This window comes from Artemia franciscana, chromosome 11, assembly GCF_032884065.1.
Source record: "Artemia franciscana chromosome 11, ASM3288406v1, whole genome shotgun sequence".
NCBI lineage: Eukaryota > Metazoa > Arthropoda > Branchiopoda > Anostraca > Artemiidae > Artemia > Artemia franciscana.
In genome coordinates, this window is record NC_088873.1 from 26,715,445 (window position 1) to 26,735,167 (window position 19,723).

The window sequence follows — 19,723 nt, forward strand, 5'->3', positions numbered from 1 at the left end:
GAGGGCTACTGAAGTAAATCAAAAGGTACATTTGTATATCTAGGCTAGCAAAAGGGGGAATCCATAATATCCTAAGAATGGTTCAGGATTGTAACTATATATTTTCATATTTCCCATTTCTGCTCTTTTAATTGTTCCCATAAAGTAGATCCTCGTGGGGAGCTTAGGCGTATTAAAATCATGTTGCTGGGCAAACTTGAAAACCAGATATCATCGACTCGGTACCAAACGAACCAACGAACATGTTTGCTTATGAAAATTGTGAACTTTAATAGGGTATTCAGAGACTTAGGCTCTGGTGGTATGCATCTGTTGTACGTAGTTTTGCAAAAGTGTATGGCAAACGTTAGCATTTTGTATTATGCGGTTTGTTCAAAGCAGTAGTCGGTCACCAGGATATTTCGTCTAAGAAAAATACTATTTTATTTCCTTAACCTGCATTTCATTTTGGACAGATGTTTCTGATTACCTCTATCAGGGACTTGGATAGTTATTAGAAAAAAAACACGTTTGCTTATTAAAATTTTAAACTTTAATGGGGTATTCAGAGGCTTAGGATCTGGGAGGTATACATATGTTGTACGCAGTGTATGGCAAACGCTATCCTGTTGTGTCATCTGGTGTGTTCAAAACATTTGTGAGTCTTCAGGATAATTCGTGTACGAAAAATGCTATTCGATTTAGCTTAACCTGCATTTTATCCTTGACAGATGTTTCTGATTACCTGTATCAGAGACTGTTAGACCAAGTTCTCGACTTGAAAACAGATGGTTGTGTAATATTAATATTGTAATCATTTCATCTTATCAAACAGTCGTGGTAACAAAATGTAAGTAAGGAGAAACTCAGACCAATATTAAACAAAACTTTTAAAAAAGGAATTCTGATAACAATTAAAGTGTCAAAAGATTGGCTTTTGTGCTGGTTCCAAATATACAGAATTCATCAAGTCTAAAGTTGCCCATTAAAAGTTACTAGCCTGAGAAAATTTGGCCGATTTTCAGAAAATGAGGAAACACTCCGAAAAGTGTAGAAAATTACACCATTAGATTCAGCAAATCAGTGAACCTGTAGAGGTTTCAAGCTCCTATCTACAAAAAACGTGGAACTTTGCTTTTTTTCCAGAAGAAAGATCACGGATGTGTGTTAAATTGCTTGTTTTTTTATCGTACTGATGGTCTGAGAAGATTAAAAGAGCATATTTGAATGAAAATCATAAGTTCTAATGCCCTTTTCAAAAGACCAAAAAGACTGTGCCAGGGGAAGTGGACATTTACTGCTATTTTGTGGTACCAAACTGTGATTTTATTCCCAAGAGAACCTAGTTGCTATTGGCTGAAAATTCTGGCAGAGCCATTCCATTTCAAAGGAAATATTATTCAAAGGGTCACATTATTTAAATAGTTTTTGTATTTGTTTCGGTAGTGAGAAAATCAAGAACTTATATATTGAGCTCCTCAGTTGCATAGGGAATAATCGCTACGTTAGCGCATTTGTTCTTGAAAAGCTAAGTAGCTTTTCAAGAACAAAAAAAATTGTTAATATGAACATTTATCTTGATGCTTCATTTAGCTAAGTCGATTCACTTGATTTTCATGAAATGACGTTTAGTAATGTATAATTTCGCATCAGCTTTTAGGAGGAATGGGTATTGAGTCATAGGGTTGGGCTGGGGCTCTACCTTATGCCAAAAAAGCGCTTTTCATTGCCCAAATTATCTAACTCTCCATGAACCTTCAGATATAGAAAGCAGTATGGCGGGAAAAGACTATGAATTAATTCCTCATCTCCATTCATTTCTGAAAATTTATCTGAGTGTTTCTGAGATTTATTTTAAAGCTCCATTTAACTAATATAAATTGCTTCGTGTTTGATAAAATTACATATTAGCGATGTATAAGTGTGCATCAGCTATTATGAAAGAGGGGCGATGGGTCATTTTGTATTCGAGGGGGGAAGGTCTTAAAGAGCGTGATCCAATGCCCAAATATTTTAACTCTAATTAAGTCCAGATAAGTATAGAATGGGTTTCGAAGAAGGAGGGGAGATAGAAATTGATATTTAACTACTTTATTTCCAGGGATATTTTTAGCCTAAGGGTTTATTATCAGTGCTGGGTTGGGGGCAACAGTTCCCCTTCCATTGTTACAATCTCTTTCTATATATCATAAAATATTACACTGACAAACTTACCAACAAATAAGTGGAAAAAATGAGGCGGGGCATCATGAGTCTTGCCGAAGAATTTCTTGGCGTTTGAACAGGAGGTTAGTAAGTGCTACTAGGAGCTCTGTTTTAAGGGTGTTCAATGGTAATATTTCTTTTTTCCTATTTGTATACATTTTGAGTGTATTTAAAAATACGTATGCATTGTATTTATACATCAGAGAGCATTATGGTATAGTTCACGCCACAATAGTGAAATATGGCGTTCCTTTGTTTTAATTTTCTTATGTTACTCTTTACTATAAGTTTATTACTTTCTTTTTAATTTATTGAGATTGACAAGTTTCCTGTAAGTTCGACTATAGTTTGAAAAAGCGATCATATTTGTAGTGAAATTTCGAGTACCACAAGGAGATTAGAAATATATTAAAGCACCAACGATAGTGAAAATGAATCGTGATTGTTTGGATTCACTATGTGGAAATATACACAACCATAAACATCTTAAAAATTAGTAAAGATCAGTAATTGAAATTTTTAGGAAAAATACCTTCAATATTTAAATGAAGCCGGGTTGAAGAATCAACAAAAAATAAGCTAAGACGCATGGTACCAAGCAGATTAAGAAGGTGATGAATTACTCTAGTTTTACTTTTTTTTTTTAATATCCAGGGTAATTTGTCATCAACGCTTTATGAAGTTCATTCAAAGTAGCAAATTTTAATTGCTCATGATGGAAACTTATTCGAGCGACAGAATCGAGTTTACGTAACTTCATAAAGAAAAAGTATGTGTTTTAAACCAAGAGTAAAAAATTTCATGGCTGACAAAAATAGAGCTTTGAGATGATTTTTTTCAAGTTTGTCTAATGTGAAAAAACGATCAAACATGAAATGGAATTATATTTATGGTAAACAAAGACCATTTATTTGCCAAATCTTTTTCTTACCTTACATTTTATGACATTTGCTCATCCGCTACAAGACAAATTAATGTTAATTCCGCCTAAAAAGGTCTTTTAAGCCGACGGGTGTTCCAGGGCGAAAATAAAGTGGATATCCTGTGCTTTGTGGCATTTAAATTTAGATTTAATGACTATAATTTAAAATTTTGACAGATAAATTAGAAGTTTTTGAATTTAATATTTCTTTTGCCTTTGTTTTTATTTCTGAAATTTGTCCTTTTTATTTAACTTTTCTTAATGTCAATTCATCTTCTCGTCCGAGAAGTGTTTTGGTGGTTCAACAAAAACGTACTTGTCAACTGATATTGTCCAAATTACACAGCAGTGGATTCTCTTGGGGGAAAATTAAGGGTAAATATGATGGGTAACTTTCATGTGCCCAGGTCCAGAACCGCCATCGATTTCGATCCCCCTGGAAAACTCCCTCTCACAAAAATCCTCCTCGACAATCCCCCATCTAAGTAAAACCGAGCAGCCCAAATGGAGAGTAAGACAAAGAAGATTGAAGAAAGGAAGGAATCTTGAAATATTCAACCTAGACTCCAAAATACAGATATGGTGTAGAATATCCCACACTCAGGGTAGTCGCCCGCATGGAATATCCCCCCTTTGGAATATACCTCCCAGTGGACAATTTTTCCCTGAAAAATTCTCTGCATTTGTAAAATTGAGCAGCGCAAATGAAAATTCACATTAATATAAAGAAGAGATTATGGAATTGTGCTTTTAGTGTACCATGTGGGACTTCAGGACGGCCTTGTCGAGTCTACTATATGAAAAAAAAGAGATAAAATGTAAGAATTAGCTTGTAAGAGTCCTTAAACAGCTCTCTATGATGCTCCTGTGTCTCTTTAGTGACGAAGAATAATAAGAGGACATATCACTGCTGTCCGTCTAAAAATGTAATTTTTTCTTGTGGTTCAATGACGGGGCTTATAATTTTCCTATATAAGGTTTCAACAATTGCAATTTCAAGGGTATATTTTTTTGATTTGCCAGCATGTCATTTTCAAATCGCATGCAACTGAATGACGCAATCCACAGGGCTCTTGGAATAGTACGTAGTTCAACTGTGAGATTTAGTCTCCTACGATAGGCGCGGGAGTTGAAGGAAGTGGAAGGAGGATACGCACTTTAATATTAACAGTAAAGCTGGTAAAAAAGCCAAGCTTATTAAACTCACCATCATCCACCCCAAAAGCTTGTTTACAGTACACTACTGTCGTCTGTAGCAACTCATTGATGACATGCTTAATAAAAGCTGAGTCGACTACTTTATTTATGTTTGTTTGATGCGTGCGCATTGTTTATTTATGTATTCTGTAATGTTTTTTTAAATTTATCCGAGTCATGCCTTTGCTAAACAGTAACTTTTCTTCGATAAAGCTTAAAGAAAAATCCCCTATTGAAGGCTTAGGGAAAGAGATGGTTATATTTACTTTTTAACCGCCTGGTACATTCCCCCTCCCAACCCCAACAAGTGAAAGAGTGTATGCACAGGTGGTCCGAGGATTAGGACAGATGGATTACTACGTATTCTGTAAATTTCTGGTTCATAATAAGCTTGTCCATCAGCAATGTAAGACTGTCAGACTTTCTTGTTTCTTAACCAGTTCTACAAAAGCCAGCTTTGTCTAGCTCTAAATTTGATGTATTTTATAATGCTATGAAAATATAGTTTATGTCAATTTTAATTGGTTATAACAGGCTAATAAATCAATAAAGCGCAGAGCTACTTACTTTCTTTCTTTGGCTCAGAACCAACTTTAAAAAAGCAACAGAAAGTGGAACAAGAAGAAGAAGGTATTGAAAAGGGATTAGATTTTTATCTACGTCTTCTTTTAGTAGGACCATAACAAAAAGTGAAGACAATCTTAACAGTGAAAGCAGATCAAATCAATTAACAAACATGATCCAGCTTCAACTTTGGCTCATTATTATGATGACCCCTTTCAAACAAGAGACTTAATTTTCCCTTAAAGTAACGGGAAGAAATTCGAACAGAATCATTAGAGCTTTCAGACATCTTTAATACACATCTAGGCTTTTATTTTTCACAAGTTTTCCAACGCCCCTTTCCCATAGGTAGTTTGAGAAGAGAGGACATTCGCGCCGGGTGCAGAAATTTTATGGATCTAAGTCTGAAATAAATAATCTAACATTTATCATCATTTCTTAGTTTTAGAAAATTTTATCTTTATTAAAATAAAATAGAGTTCGTAGTTGGCAGTAAGTAACTTACTTATTGTAATACTTATATAATAATACTTACTTTAAGTGTAAGCAAAATGAAGAGGCGAAAATCCTCATTGCTACCCCTTATAGAATAACCGATGCCCATTGGCCATCTGGATGTGGACCCCCTCTTGCCCCCCTCCCCCTTCTCAATAAAAAACTTGAACTACGTCCCTGCCTAAAGCTGATGGCACCCAGAATAGAATTAACTCTGGTTTCCGGTGTTAGTTGAATAATAAAGAAATATCCAAAAGTTAGGTCTTTGCAGCAGCCCCCTCCCTCCACCTGGCTTTGTCCTCAGGATAGCTTTCCATGGTTTATGGCTGATTGAACGTCTTAGATTTGCTGCTGTGTTGCTCGTCTTGAAGCTATTAAAATATAAAAACGGTACAAGTTTCATTTTTATTTAGGGTTATTTTTTATTTTGAGTCTTTCTGCATTTAGATTAGTCTCTACTGAAAAATAAAGTGGGTCCAAGTAGTTCGATCTTAATGGCAAAATTTAATTTTATTTTGTTTTGAATTGTTTTACTAAAATATTGCCAGTAATATCTCGTAGTTGATAAATTTTTTTTATAATTTTTGGCAAATCTTAGCATTTCTATACGGTTTTTATGCTGATGACAAAACAAAAATAGGATCTGTCTATGGCTTTTGGTTGTTACATGCCACCAGCGTATAACTTGTTACCAGTGTATCCATAGGAGTAGGCTATATTGAGTTCTAGAAACCGATAAAAATGTTTCCCGGCCGCTAAATCATCGACGCAGAAAACTAAGGTGAAAACCAGATGAAATTTGCCAGATCATGAAAAATGCTCGTTTTTTCGCGAAAGCAGAGCAGGACAAACAAAAGTTAGGCAAGTAAGGTAGAAGTGGAGTTAAATTAGGAGCAAAACTTTGTCTGGCTTATTTTGGGCTTGTTTTTCTTCTAGGGCTCACGATTTATTTATGGTTTATTTATATTATTTCTGGCTTACTGGGGCAGAACATTGTCTTGCTTGAGTTTTCAAAGGTTCTGGTGTGTTTTTGGCGTGTTTATCAGAGGGTCTGGCCAATTTTTTCTATCACCTTCTGGCAAGATTGCAGTTGTCAAATCAAACAAACTGGCGAAGAAGGAGAAATAACTTTTTTGAATGGTAATAGGTCAAAAAATAATGTCTCGTACTTGAAAATGGACTTTCCGGAAGACAAAAAAGAGTGGAAGATTCAAGTTAATTAAAAATCAAGCGAATTGAGCAGCTTATTTGGTGTTAACTTTAAATGTTCATAAAGATATTGAAAGAAACAGAAGAAAGTAATTTAAGAATTACACAGGAATATAAAAGTCATAATAAAGTTCTCTAGTCTATTGGAATTGGTAGCCTATAAGAACATGGTTGAATAAAACATTTTGTGGTTAAACTGCAATTATTCAACTTGGGATTAGTGATACAAGTTCAAAATAATCAATTTAAGTGCTGTTAAAACGCTGCTTGGCAACAATTCAAGTTGTAGAAAATAGTAATACCTGAAGATTTTGATGGTTGAAAAAAAAAATAACAAATTAATGTGAAGGTGAAAAAGTGTTTATTGAATTTTGGTAAATGCAAAACAGTGAAGGGACTGTATGGTTGATATTCAGACCACCTTTTAGGCTCTTTTATCTCCTTGAGATCTTGTGCCATATGAAATATTGCTTACTTGTATGTATGTGTTGTATATAGTGCCCTTATTTGCTTGTATTTTTGCCTCTCTTTTTACTTTATTGAGGTCTGTTTAATCGTATTTGTGCATTCACTTTTTTTTTTTTTTTTTTTTTTTTTTTTTTTTTTTTTTTTTTTTTTTTTTTTTTTTTTTTTTTTTTTTTTTTTTCTGCAAAGTAAGCTTGTCACGTGAAAGAAGTAATGGTTCCTGGTAGTCCTGGGAAGGGTGGAGGTTGTGGGGGAGTTAGAGGTGGACCCACTGTACCAAATTTGTTGGCTAAAGGTCATGATATGACAAAAATTACTGACACTAATGACAAGGGTATGCTAGTCCCTCTATCAAAGACTTCTGCTGGATATCTAGGGCGTAGATTGGCTGTAGCTCTAGGAAATGATTATGGGAAAATACTCCCACGAATAGGTCCTAGAGGCTCTCTTGAAGTTGTTCCAAAAAATCTAGACATTGCTAATAAGATCTTAGGCATAAGGGATCTCACATTGAATAATATAGTGATCAAATTTGAAATGAAGCCAGAAAATATGCTATACTCAAGCAGAAAAGGAGTACTATACGTTCCCAGGGACTTAGCTACTCCTGAAGAACTCTGTAAGGAGATTCAGCAAGTAGAACAGGTTACAAAGGCAACTGTACTAAACCCTCATCCCACATCTAGAGATGGTAAACCATACACTAGCTACACTATACATGTTGACTTCTCTCAAGAAATGGATTTTCCTACAATAATTCCTATATGGAGTGCCCTCACTGTGGTGAAACAGTTCATACCAAAACCGTTGAGATGTTTCAAGTGCCAGAAATTTGGCCATAACTCTCTAAACTGTTGGGGTAAAGATACTTGTGGTATTTGTGGAGATAATCACCCCATGACAGCTTGCCCTGAGTTAAACAAAAACAGAAATGAACAAAAAGTAAGATGTGCAAACTGTAATGGACAGCACACTGCCCTCAGTAAAGAGTGCCAGGATTACAAGTTTAGAGCTGCAATTCTGAAAACGTCAGTCACAAAAGGTATATCATTCAAAGATGCAGTTCAAGCTTTCACTGACACCAAAGGGAAGACTCTGCACACACCACCACCAGCTTTAAACTTTGAACATTTTCCAGTCCTTGTTCACCCTTCAATCCCACCAGAAGCAAAAATACAGGAACCAATTAACAAGGAAGTTGTCTTACTGAGAGAAAAAATAGACCAACTAACCACAGTAGTGTCATCATTGTGCTCACTGATTGCTTCCAGTGTAAAGTTAAGCAAAAGCTCGAAGTCAGAGGTACAGAAGATCCTGTCTTCACTGAAGAAATCTGAATCCTTTGTTTCTGGAAATGAAACAGACTCAGAGGATGGTATGGATGAAGATATCTTTGTTCCAAAGAAAATTTTGTCCTCTCCAGAGAAAAAGACATTAAATAAGCGTGTTCATAAACAAAAAATCAAAGAATGACTACAAGGGTAATCCAACTAAACATTAGGGGAATGGGAAAATCAAAGGTAGTAGAATTGAAAAACCTTCTAGTGAGGAGTAAGCCAGATATTGTACTAATTCAGGAAACTTTATTGAATGAACAGAAAACTTCCCCAAATTTTAAAGGCTATAGCATGGCTAGATGGGATAGGAAGACAGGACCAGGGGGAGGACTTATGACTTTAGTTAAGGATAATATCCCGTTTAAAATAGTAGATGATTTTACCCCAGGAAAAAATGAAATTGGGATTATATCTGTCAAAGAGGATGGAACGGATAACTGGATATCCGTTATCAACTATTATAACAGGACTGCAACTGACTTTGATTTTAAACAGTTCAAAGATGCTTTTCAGAAATGTAATGAGAGGAAAATAATTGCTGGTGACTTCAACCTTCATAACCCAATGTGGGACTCAACATCTTCTCCAAATAATAATTCTAATTTACTGGCAGATTTTATTACTGATCCTCAAAATATGGTTTGTCTTATCACTCCAATAGATCTAGGTACTAGGCTAAACCCCTTAAATGGGAAGACTTCTACTATAGATTTAACAATTGCTTCTTTAGACCTTTCAGTTGACTTTGAGGTTATTATACCGTCACCCTTTGACTCTGATCATTTCCCAGTGATGTCGGTGCTTAATTTTTCTGCTTATAGACTTCAGTTAATGAAGTCGGTGAGTTGGAAGTTCCGCAAGGAGTCCTGGCCTGAATGGCAGAGAGAGGTAGACTCGGATCTGACGGATGTTGAACTACCTACCTCTGTTGAGGAGCTTAATGAGAAGTTAACTCAAGTTATGGTGAATGCTAGTGAAAGGGTATTTGGGTATGTAAAACTTAAAAGAAAATCTAGAAACTCCACACCAGGGTGGAATGCTGCATGCCAAAAAGCTTATAAGGAACGAAACACGGCAAGAAACAAGTTTAGAAGAAATCCTACAGTTACAAACAAAATTGAAATGAATGCAAAACAAGCCATCTTTAGGAAAATTGTTCCCCAAGAAATCAAGAATGGATGGAAGACTCTAATTGAGACAAAGTTTACGAAGACTACATCAATCAAAGAGTTGTGGAGGAGCTGGAAAGTCTACACTGGACAAAGGTCTTCCCCAATATCTGGCATCATGATACACAACGGAACCACTGCCGCCACAACACCCGAGAAAATAAAACTTCTGAAAGAGTATCTAATTGCAAACATTCCTCCAAAACTTTCTACTCAAAACCGACCCACTATGCAACCTACACAGGTCTTCCCTAAGAATGATATTGAACTTGTAGAACAGGATATTGATACGATTATTAAAAAATTAAAACCAGGGGCTATGGGCCCAGACAGGATTCACAATGAGATGCTGTCCAACATGTCCCCCCTGCTTAAGGCTTCTGTCTTAACTTTGTTTAATAGGTCCATCAAGGAAGGTTATGTCCCATCGCTTTGGAAAAAAGCTGCAATAATACCAATCCTGAAACCCCAAAAGGACCCTACATCCCCAAAATCATATCGCCCAATTGCCTTGACTTCATGCCTCTGCAAGCTAATGGAGAGACTGATAAAAAAGAAAGTTCTACCAGAAATTGAGAAAGTAGTTCAGCCAGAACAACTAGGCTTTCTGCCCCAACGCAGTACAATAGACTGTCTTGTGAGGCTTGAAAATCAAATAAAACAGGGATTCCGCCTAGGAAAAGAAACTCTAGCTGTTTTCCTTGATATGACTTCAGCATTTGACAGAGTGAATATCCCTACTCTAATGGCAAAACTAAAGAAGCTAAATATTAGCCCTCAAATCGTGGAATGGATTGGTAATTTCTTGACTGAGAGGAAAATAGAAATAACTTTAGAAAATCATTCGTCTGGCTTTTTTAGTGCTCCAAATAATGTGGGTCTCCCCCAAGGAGGGGTACTAAGTCCTTTATTGTTTTTAGTATATTGTCACGATATAAACTTAGATACGATACTGGGTTGTAAACTATACTTATATGCTGATGACATTGCAGTAGCTGCCTCCTCTCGAGATAGGGGATGCCTTAAGGCTTCAGTCCAAAAAGCCCTGTATTACTTAGAAAATTGGACAATGGAAAACTACATGTCATTTTCAACAGAGAAGTCAGTAAGTGTTCTTTTCTCAAGGAAAAATCGAACAAATGCTCAACCCCCCATTGTGTCTTTAGCAGGAGTGGACATCCAACATGCAGAGAAATTTTGCTATCTAGGAGTCTTACTGGATTCAAAGTTGCTATGGACTAACCACATCGACTATCTTGTTGGTAACCTGAGAAGTAGGGCAAACTTTGTCAATGCAATCTGCCTCTCTAAAAGAGGAGCCCCATATTCTTGTGTTTCAAAACTAATTGGAGCAACAATCACCAGCAAACTGGACTATGGTAGCATGTTCTATAGGGAAGCAACTAAGCACAACCTCCAGAAACTTGATTCAGCTTTTAATCAAGTTCTCCGACGAGCTCTAGGCTGCTTAAAAACCACCCCCACCCCAGCCCTCTACTGTGAGCTTGGCGTCACATCACTTCAGAGGAGAAGAAATAATCTTCAAGCCCGTTACTTTCTAAAAAAAATGGGATCAACAAATCATATTGTTTATAAAGAATGCATTGCTACATGGAATCAAGATCTCCAGTTTAGACCAAGGTTTTCCCCTACAGTCTATAAATATTCTTGTCTGATGAGTAATGCTGGCCTTCCAGGCCTAGTTCCAACCCCAAATATAGATGACCTTTCCTCACGCTTCAACGGAATAGGTAATGTAATTAATTTAGCTCTAGATAATAGAATTAATGATTCAGGAACAATAATTTTAAAATTAGAGTGGTATAGGCTGACTCTGCAATGGACTGACTTTACTCACATATATACTGACGGATCTAAGTCGGAAATGGGTGTAGGCTGCGCTTTTGTAGTCCCGTCAACTGGTACTTCTTGCGGATTTAAGCTACCTGACAAGCTTACTGTTTTTTCTGCAGAAATGATTGCTATTTATCAAGCACTTCTTTATATTAAGTCAAACGGTATAGTTGGTAGCTTTTTGATTTGTTCTGATTCTCTATCTGTATTAAATTACTTAGCTATGAAACGAAATGATGCCAAAGAAACTGCTGCACAAATTGAAAAAATAGTTGATGACCTTCTAATACATGGTTATGATCTACAACTTACATGGGTCCCAGCACATGCAGGTATTCCTGGGAACGAGTCAGCTGACAAAATGACAAAATGGGCTTGCAGAAATGGTGAATTGTTGGATGTAAACTTGTCCCTGAGTGAATATATTCAGGGTTATGAGGCCAAATCCGCAATTGATGAGAAAGCTGATTTCACAAGAAAGTCCACTAATACAATCTTGGATCTATATGATTTTAAGCCTCCTCCATTGGACCTAATTCACAGTGAGAGGAAAATTGCCACAACAATATTTCGAATCAGATCTGGCCATGCTAAAGTGAATTCTGTTCTCTTTAAATGGAATTTGGTTGACTCCCCAAATTGCATTGTATGTAATGTATATGAAGATGTCCGCCATGTTATAATGTCGTGTAAAAAGTATTATATCCAGCGTGAAATATTAAAAAGAAAAGTTCTAAAGCTCTTTGGTGCCTTTACTTTCCGTGCGGTGGTGGGTCATTCATCCGCCCCTCCGTGGGCTCGTAGGGTGTCTGTTTCTGCACTGGGTTGTTTTATTAGAACTTCAAGTTTATTCGATGTGCTTTAACAGTCTTGGGTCATGTTGTATCAAGTCAAATGTTTATTAATGTATTCAATATATTGTATAAGTTTAATGTGTTTCCCACGAACTTTAATGTAAATTGTAATTTACGGCTGTAAATACTATAGAATTAATTAGGGTGGTCTGACGTAGGTGGCTATACTAGTGGAAAAAATGGTTTGCCACCAATAAAGAATCTGCAAATAACGATTCTAAGTGATTCACTAATCTGAAAGTAGTCATCGTTTCTTAAAAATTCTCCATACACATTGTCTGGACAAGATTGATACGTACGTGACGGAGCTGATTCATGCTCCAAAAACGTTGGAATCAACAACAACAACACAAATAATGTCTCCTTATTTGTCAGGGATCATTGTTCCCTGGTGGTGTCAATGGTTTCAACCAAAATTAGGCTAAGCCATTTGTCACCTGTTTTGAGTATTTTGGAAGCTAAAGGCTTGAGGGTAAAATTTTAGTTTAGCTACTTTTTGCTATCTTGGAAAGGGGCTAGTCTAGGAAAGTGAAACTTAGGGATGGGTCTATGGATTAAATTGTGCCCTGAGAAGTTATTTTGAATTACCTACCTTGGTCAATGGTGTTATTACCTGAACAATAGTTTTGGGTCATGAAATTATTATTAATAGATGCATTTTGACTTTTTGAACATCTTTTCTCTCTTGCTAAACTACTGCAAACTCACCATTATTGAGTTATTCCAGGGTAGACCTTTAAAAATATGTGTGTTATGAAAGTGAAACCTTGCAAAACAGATCTTCTGCTTAATTGAAGTAGAACAAAATGGTTTCCAGCTTAAAAACTTTGCTCAATCCCATTTTATAAGGTTTTAAAGATATGCAAATACATTTCTTAAATTTTGAAAAAAAACAAACACTGATATGAATCAAAATTCTACTCAAATAACAGGAATTACATTTTCAGAACCAAAAGCAGAGGAAAAGCAGCTAGTAACTGAAAATTAAGGTAAAATGTTGTTTTGTAAAAATTTCAATAGGTATAGACATGCCATGTAGGCAAATTTCAGGGCCCTCTAGAGGGAGAAGGAGTGGAGGCGGGTACTTTAAAATACCTTCCTAGGACATATTTTAGCCTGTAGACCCATCCCTGAAAGTTTCATTTTTCTAACCTAAACCCTTTCTGAGATAGCAACAAGTCAATTAACTAGAATTTTAATGAGGTGGGTCCTTTAATATACCTCCCTGGAACATATTTAAGCCTGTAGATCCATCCCTGAAAGTTTCATTTTCCTAACCTAAACCCTTTCCAAGATAGCAAGAAGTCAATTAACTAGAATTTTACCTTATTCCAGCCCAATTATTCTTGTATTTATACATATAGAATTGCAGTCATTTCTGTTTTTCCTGATTAGATATTTAAAATCACAAATCTATAATAGTTTAGGAACAAATTTGGGCTATATATTTGCACATCAGGGGGGTGTGGTAAAGCATAGCATATATTAAATACATAAACTAGCCATTACTATATTTAATATATGCCATGCTTTACACCCCCCCCCCCCCCCAATGTGCAAATATATAATAAAACCATAAAAGTGAGTTTGCAGTAGTTTTGCAAGAGAGAAAAGATGTTCAAAAAGTCCAAATGTATCTATTAACAATAGTTTCATGACCCAAAACAATTGTTCAGGTAATACCAACATTGACCCCTACCTCCACTCCTTCTCCCTCTAGAGGACAGTGATCTTAGATAACCTTTGAAAATCATTGTGTTATAAAAATGAAACTTTGCAAAATAGATCTGCTGCTTAAATGAATTACAACAAAACTGTTTTCAGCTTCACAACTTTGCTCAATCCCAATTTATGAAGTTTCAAATCAGGATAAAGTTAACATAGAAGTTTGACAGTACCCTCCCAAAGTATGCTTTTGGCTTTGTATTTGTTACTGAAAGTTTCATTTCCCTATCTTAACCCCTTTCCAAGGTAGCTAAAAGTGGCTAAACTGTAATTTTACTAACTTGAGTAAAATTCTACAGAAGCTACTTTTTGCTGTCTTGGGAAAAGGGCTAGCCTATGTTAGGAAAATTAAAAAAAAGTTAGAAAAAATTAAAAATTAAAATTAATTAGTATTTGCAGGTCTTATAAATATTAGAAATTTTGATTGAGTAAAGTTGTGAGGCTGATGATGCATTTGTTGTGCCCCTTTTCAAGATGGCCAAAAGTAGCTTTTCTAGAATTTTGTCAGGGCTTGAAACAAGCTTGATCTGAGTATTTAAGTTGCTATTTGCATGTTTTGGGCACATTTTCAATCTTACAAACTTAAACCAAGCTTGAATAAAAAAAAAATACCTTGAAATCTGCTTGTTTAAAGTATATTTCCCAATTAAAATATTCTCAAAATATCAGGTTTGAAACTAGCTTGGAACAAAGATCATCCTTGCTATTTGCTTGTTTTAAGCCTTGATTAATGCTGGCAACAAGGCAGAAATAACATTATACATTAATATTCTGCTTTCAGTTTCCCTTTCTCTGGTTTTAGTTTATTAAATTGTTTTCTTGGTGGAAATGTGTTTGCAGGTCTTAGAAATTTCATAAGTTTAGATTGAGTAAAGTTGTGAGGCTGATGATACATTTCTTGTGCTTCTTTTCAAGATAGCCTAAAGTAGCTTTTCTAGAATTTTGTCAAGGCTTGAAACAAGCTTGATCTGAGTATTCATGTTGCTATTTGCATGTTTTGGGCACATTTTCAATGTTACAAACTTAAACCAAGCTTGAATAAAAAGAAATATCTTGAAATCTGCTTGTCTAAATTAAATTTCCTAATTAGCAGGCTTCAATCAAAGATTTGCCTTGTCATTGGCTTTAATTATGTTTTCAAATTGCAGGTTAAAAATAAGATCAAGTCAAAGATTTGCCTTGGCATTGGCCTCTTTCATGTATGTTCTCAAAATTTCAGGTTTGAAACTAGCTTGAAACAAAGATCATTCTTGCTATTTGCATGTTTTAAGCCTTGATTAAAGCTGTTGACAAGCCAAAAGTTGGGCAACTATTGATCTTAGTGTGTTCAGCTATTTTTTGGCTCTGGTTACTGTATTCTTTCTTCTTCTATATGAGTTCATAGTAGAGCTCCTCAGGAAAGTGTATTGAGTCCTATACTATTTAAAATCTTTATTAATGATGCTGCTTCTACTTTCAGCAGTAAATTAATGCTCTTTGCTGACAACTTGAAGCTTCTCAGACCAGCCTTGTCATATGAAGATCATGCTCTTTTTACAAAGTAATCTTAGGCTGCTTGGTCAATAGTGCTGAGGCTTGGCTTCTTGAACATGAAGTTACATGATGTTGCCAAGTGCCATGTTATTCACTGGCAAAAAAAAATCCTTGTGACTTATTTTCTCTCAGGCCACCCAATCTCCTTTGTAAATGATGAGGAGAGCTACAGCCTCTTCAAACCCAAGTCTCTGAATCAAAGTTTAAACTTCTACAGGGCTCATACTAACAGAAATCAAAAGATCTAGTGCCCTTTCTAAGTGACCAAAAAAATTGGAAGGCACCTAGGCCCCTTCCCATGCTCATTTTTTTTCCCAAAGGCAACAGATCAAAATTTTGAGATAGCCATTTTATTCAGCATAGTCAAAAGACATAATGACTATGTCTTTGGGGCCAGTGCTGTCACTTACTTGAAGTACTACTTAAGTAAAATTTTCCATTACTTGTACTTGTACTTAAGTAAAAATTCTAGGGTGTACTTATTACTTGATACTTAAGTAAGATTACAAAATACTTATTACTTAGGATACTTTTAATGTACTTGTTTTTCAAATACTTTATGTTTGACACAAAAACTTTGTGTGTGTGCTTTGGCAATTGTACAAGAAAACATCACCTTTAGATTTAGAGCAAACTCAGATATTGCTTTTGTGTGTCTGTGCTTTGGCAATGTACAAGAAAACATCACCCTTTAGATTTAGAGTAAACTCAGATGTAGCTCCATGCCCTATTTTTGGATATGAAATAACGTATTTGTTTTTGACAAAAAAAAATTATAGTATGATTAACACTTGGTTTAATTTTTCGTTAAAAGTTATATAACAAAGAAAATTGAAATTATTTCAGAATTCACTGGTCGACAGTGAGCTAAAATCCAGCGTTTTGTGCTAAATGTTGCATACTCTAGTCCATTTGGGCTTATATTTCTGACATTAGTGTTTAAGTTTTGTCATCTCAGCAACTGAACCAGATTTCTACCATTGCATCATCTTCAGGACCATATTATTGGTAAAACTACTGAAGCTCTGAATCTTTGCCCACCTAAATGCTGTCTGCAATAAACAAGTCTAGGGAATTCTAGCTGGATCCAAGGCAGTGGTATTTTGTCAAATTTGTTCCAGCAAATTCAGGTATTCAGACGAATCTGACTTCAGATTTGTCACTCCATTCATAAGTTATAGGCCCTACTAAATTAAAGGAAAACTCAACTTTCTTAAGACTTGAAACCCTCTCCCTCTCGCCCTATTTGAGATAGGATTTGTGATACCAGAACTTGATATGAACCCTGATCTTAGGCATCTTTGGTCTAGTTTTCATTCGGATCCGTTACTACATTTGCAAGTTATACTAAATTAAACTGAAAACTTAATTTTTCAGGAATTAAAACCCACTCCCCCTTGTTAAATTTGAGCTAGGCTCTTTATCTCAAAATTTGATTTGCGCCATGGTCTTAGGCCTCTTTGGTTCAATTTTCATTCAGATCCATCACTCCAGTCGCAAGTTACTCTGAATTAAACAAAAAACTGTTTTTAGCAGGTAAAGCCCTCTCCCTCCTGTTTTATTTGAGCTAGGGTCTTCATCTTTCAACTTGATGTGCCTCATGATCCTTGACACCAAATCTGACCATCAAGGTTTTCATCCAAATCCAACCAGCGTTTCTGGTTGACGGACAGAAAGACAGACGGATGGACAGATTTTGCAACATCTTAGGTAGCCATGTTGGCTAATTGGATAAAAAAAGAAAACAATGGCATATCATCATCCAGGTATCATCACCTATTTGGATAGTGGAAAATATCCATCAAGATAAGTTTTTGAGATCTGTCTGTCTGTCCGCCCGTCTGTGCATCGAGTATAGCGGGTGAACCACCAGTCAGATTTGTATTGAAATTGAACCATTTGGATTAAAATTGAGCTTAATTAGGGTGATGGGTTTTTAAGTGTTAAAAAAATTCGTTTTTTTCATTTAATTCGCTGTAACTTGCATATGGAGATGAATAATGAAAATTGAATAAAGATGCCTAAGAGTATGATATGCATTGAGTTCTGGGATGGAGACCCAAGCTTAATTAAAAGTTGAATTTTTCATTTAATTCAGTATAGCTTGCGAGAGATTGATGGATCTCAGTGAAGATTGAACCAAAGTTGCCTAAGACCATGACAGACATCAAGTTTTGAGGTGAAAACCCTAGCTCAAATAGAATGAGGGGGAGTGGGTTTTAAGTGCTGAGAAAGGTCAAGATTTTAGTTTAATTTAGTATAACTTGCAAATGGAGCAACGGATCCAAACGAAAGCTAGACAAAAGATGACTAAGATCAGGGCTCATATCAAGCTCTGATATCACAAGCCCTATTTAAAATAGGGCGACAGGGAGGGGGTTTCAAGTTTTAAGAAATTCAAGTTCTCCGTCAGTTTAGTAGGGCCTATAACTACTTCAATCCATGGCTTGCCCAAAGCCTCAAAATAACCCTTTTCCAAAATAAGTCATACTGAAGCCAACCTTCAACCAAATATTCCGTCCCCAGAGAAAAATTACTTTGTATGGCATTGGTATTTACCAAGTGACATACAGTGATCGCAAATTCTGTATGTCTGTCGGTCTGTCAGTACTGGTCTTGCTAGTTTAGGCACTTCCAGATAAGCTAGGACTATGAAATTTGGCAGGTGTATCAGGGACCAGACCAGATTAAATTTGAATAGTTGTTTCCCTGATTTGACCATCTTGGGGGGGGGGGGGTTAGGACGGTTAATTTAGAAAGATTAGATCAGACCTTAATTAAATTTGATATTTAGAAGGATATCATGTCTCAGAGCTCTTACTTTAAATTCCGACCAGATTAGGTGACATCAGAGGGGGAAACCTACAATCTTGAAAAATGCTTAGAGTGGAGGAATCGGGATGAAGCTTAGTGGGGAATATAAGCACAAGTTCTAGATATGTGATTGACATAAACGGAACAATTCAATCTCTTTTGGGGAGTTGGGGGGGAGGGTTACTTCTGAAAAACTAGAAAAAATGAGGCATTTTTAACTTACGAAGGAGTGACTGGATCTTGAATTTCATTGGATGAAGTTTCATATTAGGACCTCGTTACTCATATCTCATGTTTTAAATCCCGACCAGATCCAGTGTCATTGGGGGGATTTGGGGGGGACTGGAAATCTTGGAAAACGCTTAGAGTGGAGTGATCAGGATGAAACTTGGTGGGAAGAATAAGCACGAGTCCTAGATACATGATTGACATAGCCGAAATGGATTCGCTCTCTTTGGGGGAGTTGGAGAGGGTGTTAATTCGGAAATTTACAAAAATTGAGGTATTTTTAACTTAAGGGCGGGTGAACGTTTGTGAGGTATTTTTGAATTTGATATTAAGAAGGAACTCATGTCTCAGATCTCTTATTTTAAACACCGACCAGTTCTGGTGACATTGGGGGAGAGTTGGAGGGGGAATCCGGAAATCTTTGAAAACACTTAGAGTGGAGAAATCGGGATGAAACCTGGTGGGTAGAATAAACAAATGTCGTAGATACGTGATTGACGAAACTGGACTGGATCTACTCTCTCTGGGGTAGTTAGAGGGGTCTAGTGCTTTGGCGATTTCGGTACTTCTGGGCGTGCTAGGATAATAAAATTGATAGGCATGTCAGGGACCTGCACAAATTGACTTGATAAATTTGATTTCCCCGATTCAACCATCTGGGGGGGGGCTGAAGGGAGAGCAAAAATTAGAAAATGAGGTATTTTTAACTTGCGGGTGGGTGATCGGATCTTAATGAACTTTGATATTTAAAAGGACCTTGTGTCTCACAGCTCTTAATGCCGGCCAACGTTAAGCCTCTGATTTTTCTTTTAAATTAATCTATTGATTCTTATACTTTTGCTAGAGCTCATGCCATATGAGCTATTGGCTCTTCCGACCTTGTCACAAGTGCCATATGAGCTCTTAGCTCTTGTTTTATTCCTTTTTTCTCCTAAGATTTTCGACTTAGTCTCATGGTTTTTGCCACTTCATGGTTTGAAAACTGCTGCTAGAAATAGATAGGTTGCAACTTCTGCTGTATTGTCTTCTAGTATATTTAATTGTGTGCTTGCATCGTACCTGCGTCCCCCTAAAAGTTCTATTTCTTATGGTAATATTGGTTTGTCTTCTGTTGCATATGCAGACGATGTTCTTCTTGTTGCCCAGACGCGCTGTGGATTATTTTCCAATTTT

General features: G+C 36.2%; 1 protein-coding gene across 1 annotated transcript in view; it reads left to right on the plus strand.

The window, feature by feature from the left end:
- Positions 1-6,363: 6,363 nt before the first annotated feature.
- LOC136033026 (BTB/POZ domain-containing protein 2-like) overlaps positions 6,364-19,723 on the plus strand; it is a 30,542-nt gene continuing 17,182 nt past the window's right edge. The window contains exon 1 of the mRNA XM_065713577.1: positions 6,364-6,502. The gene's annotated coding sequence lies outside the window, so the exon portion shown is untranslated. The remainder of the gene's footprint in view (positions 6,503-19,723) is intronic.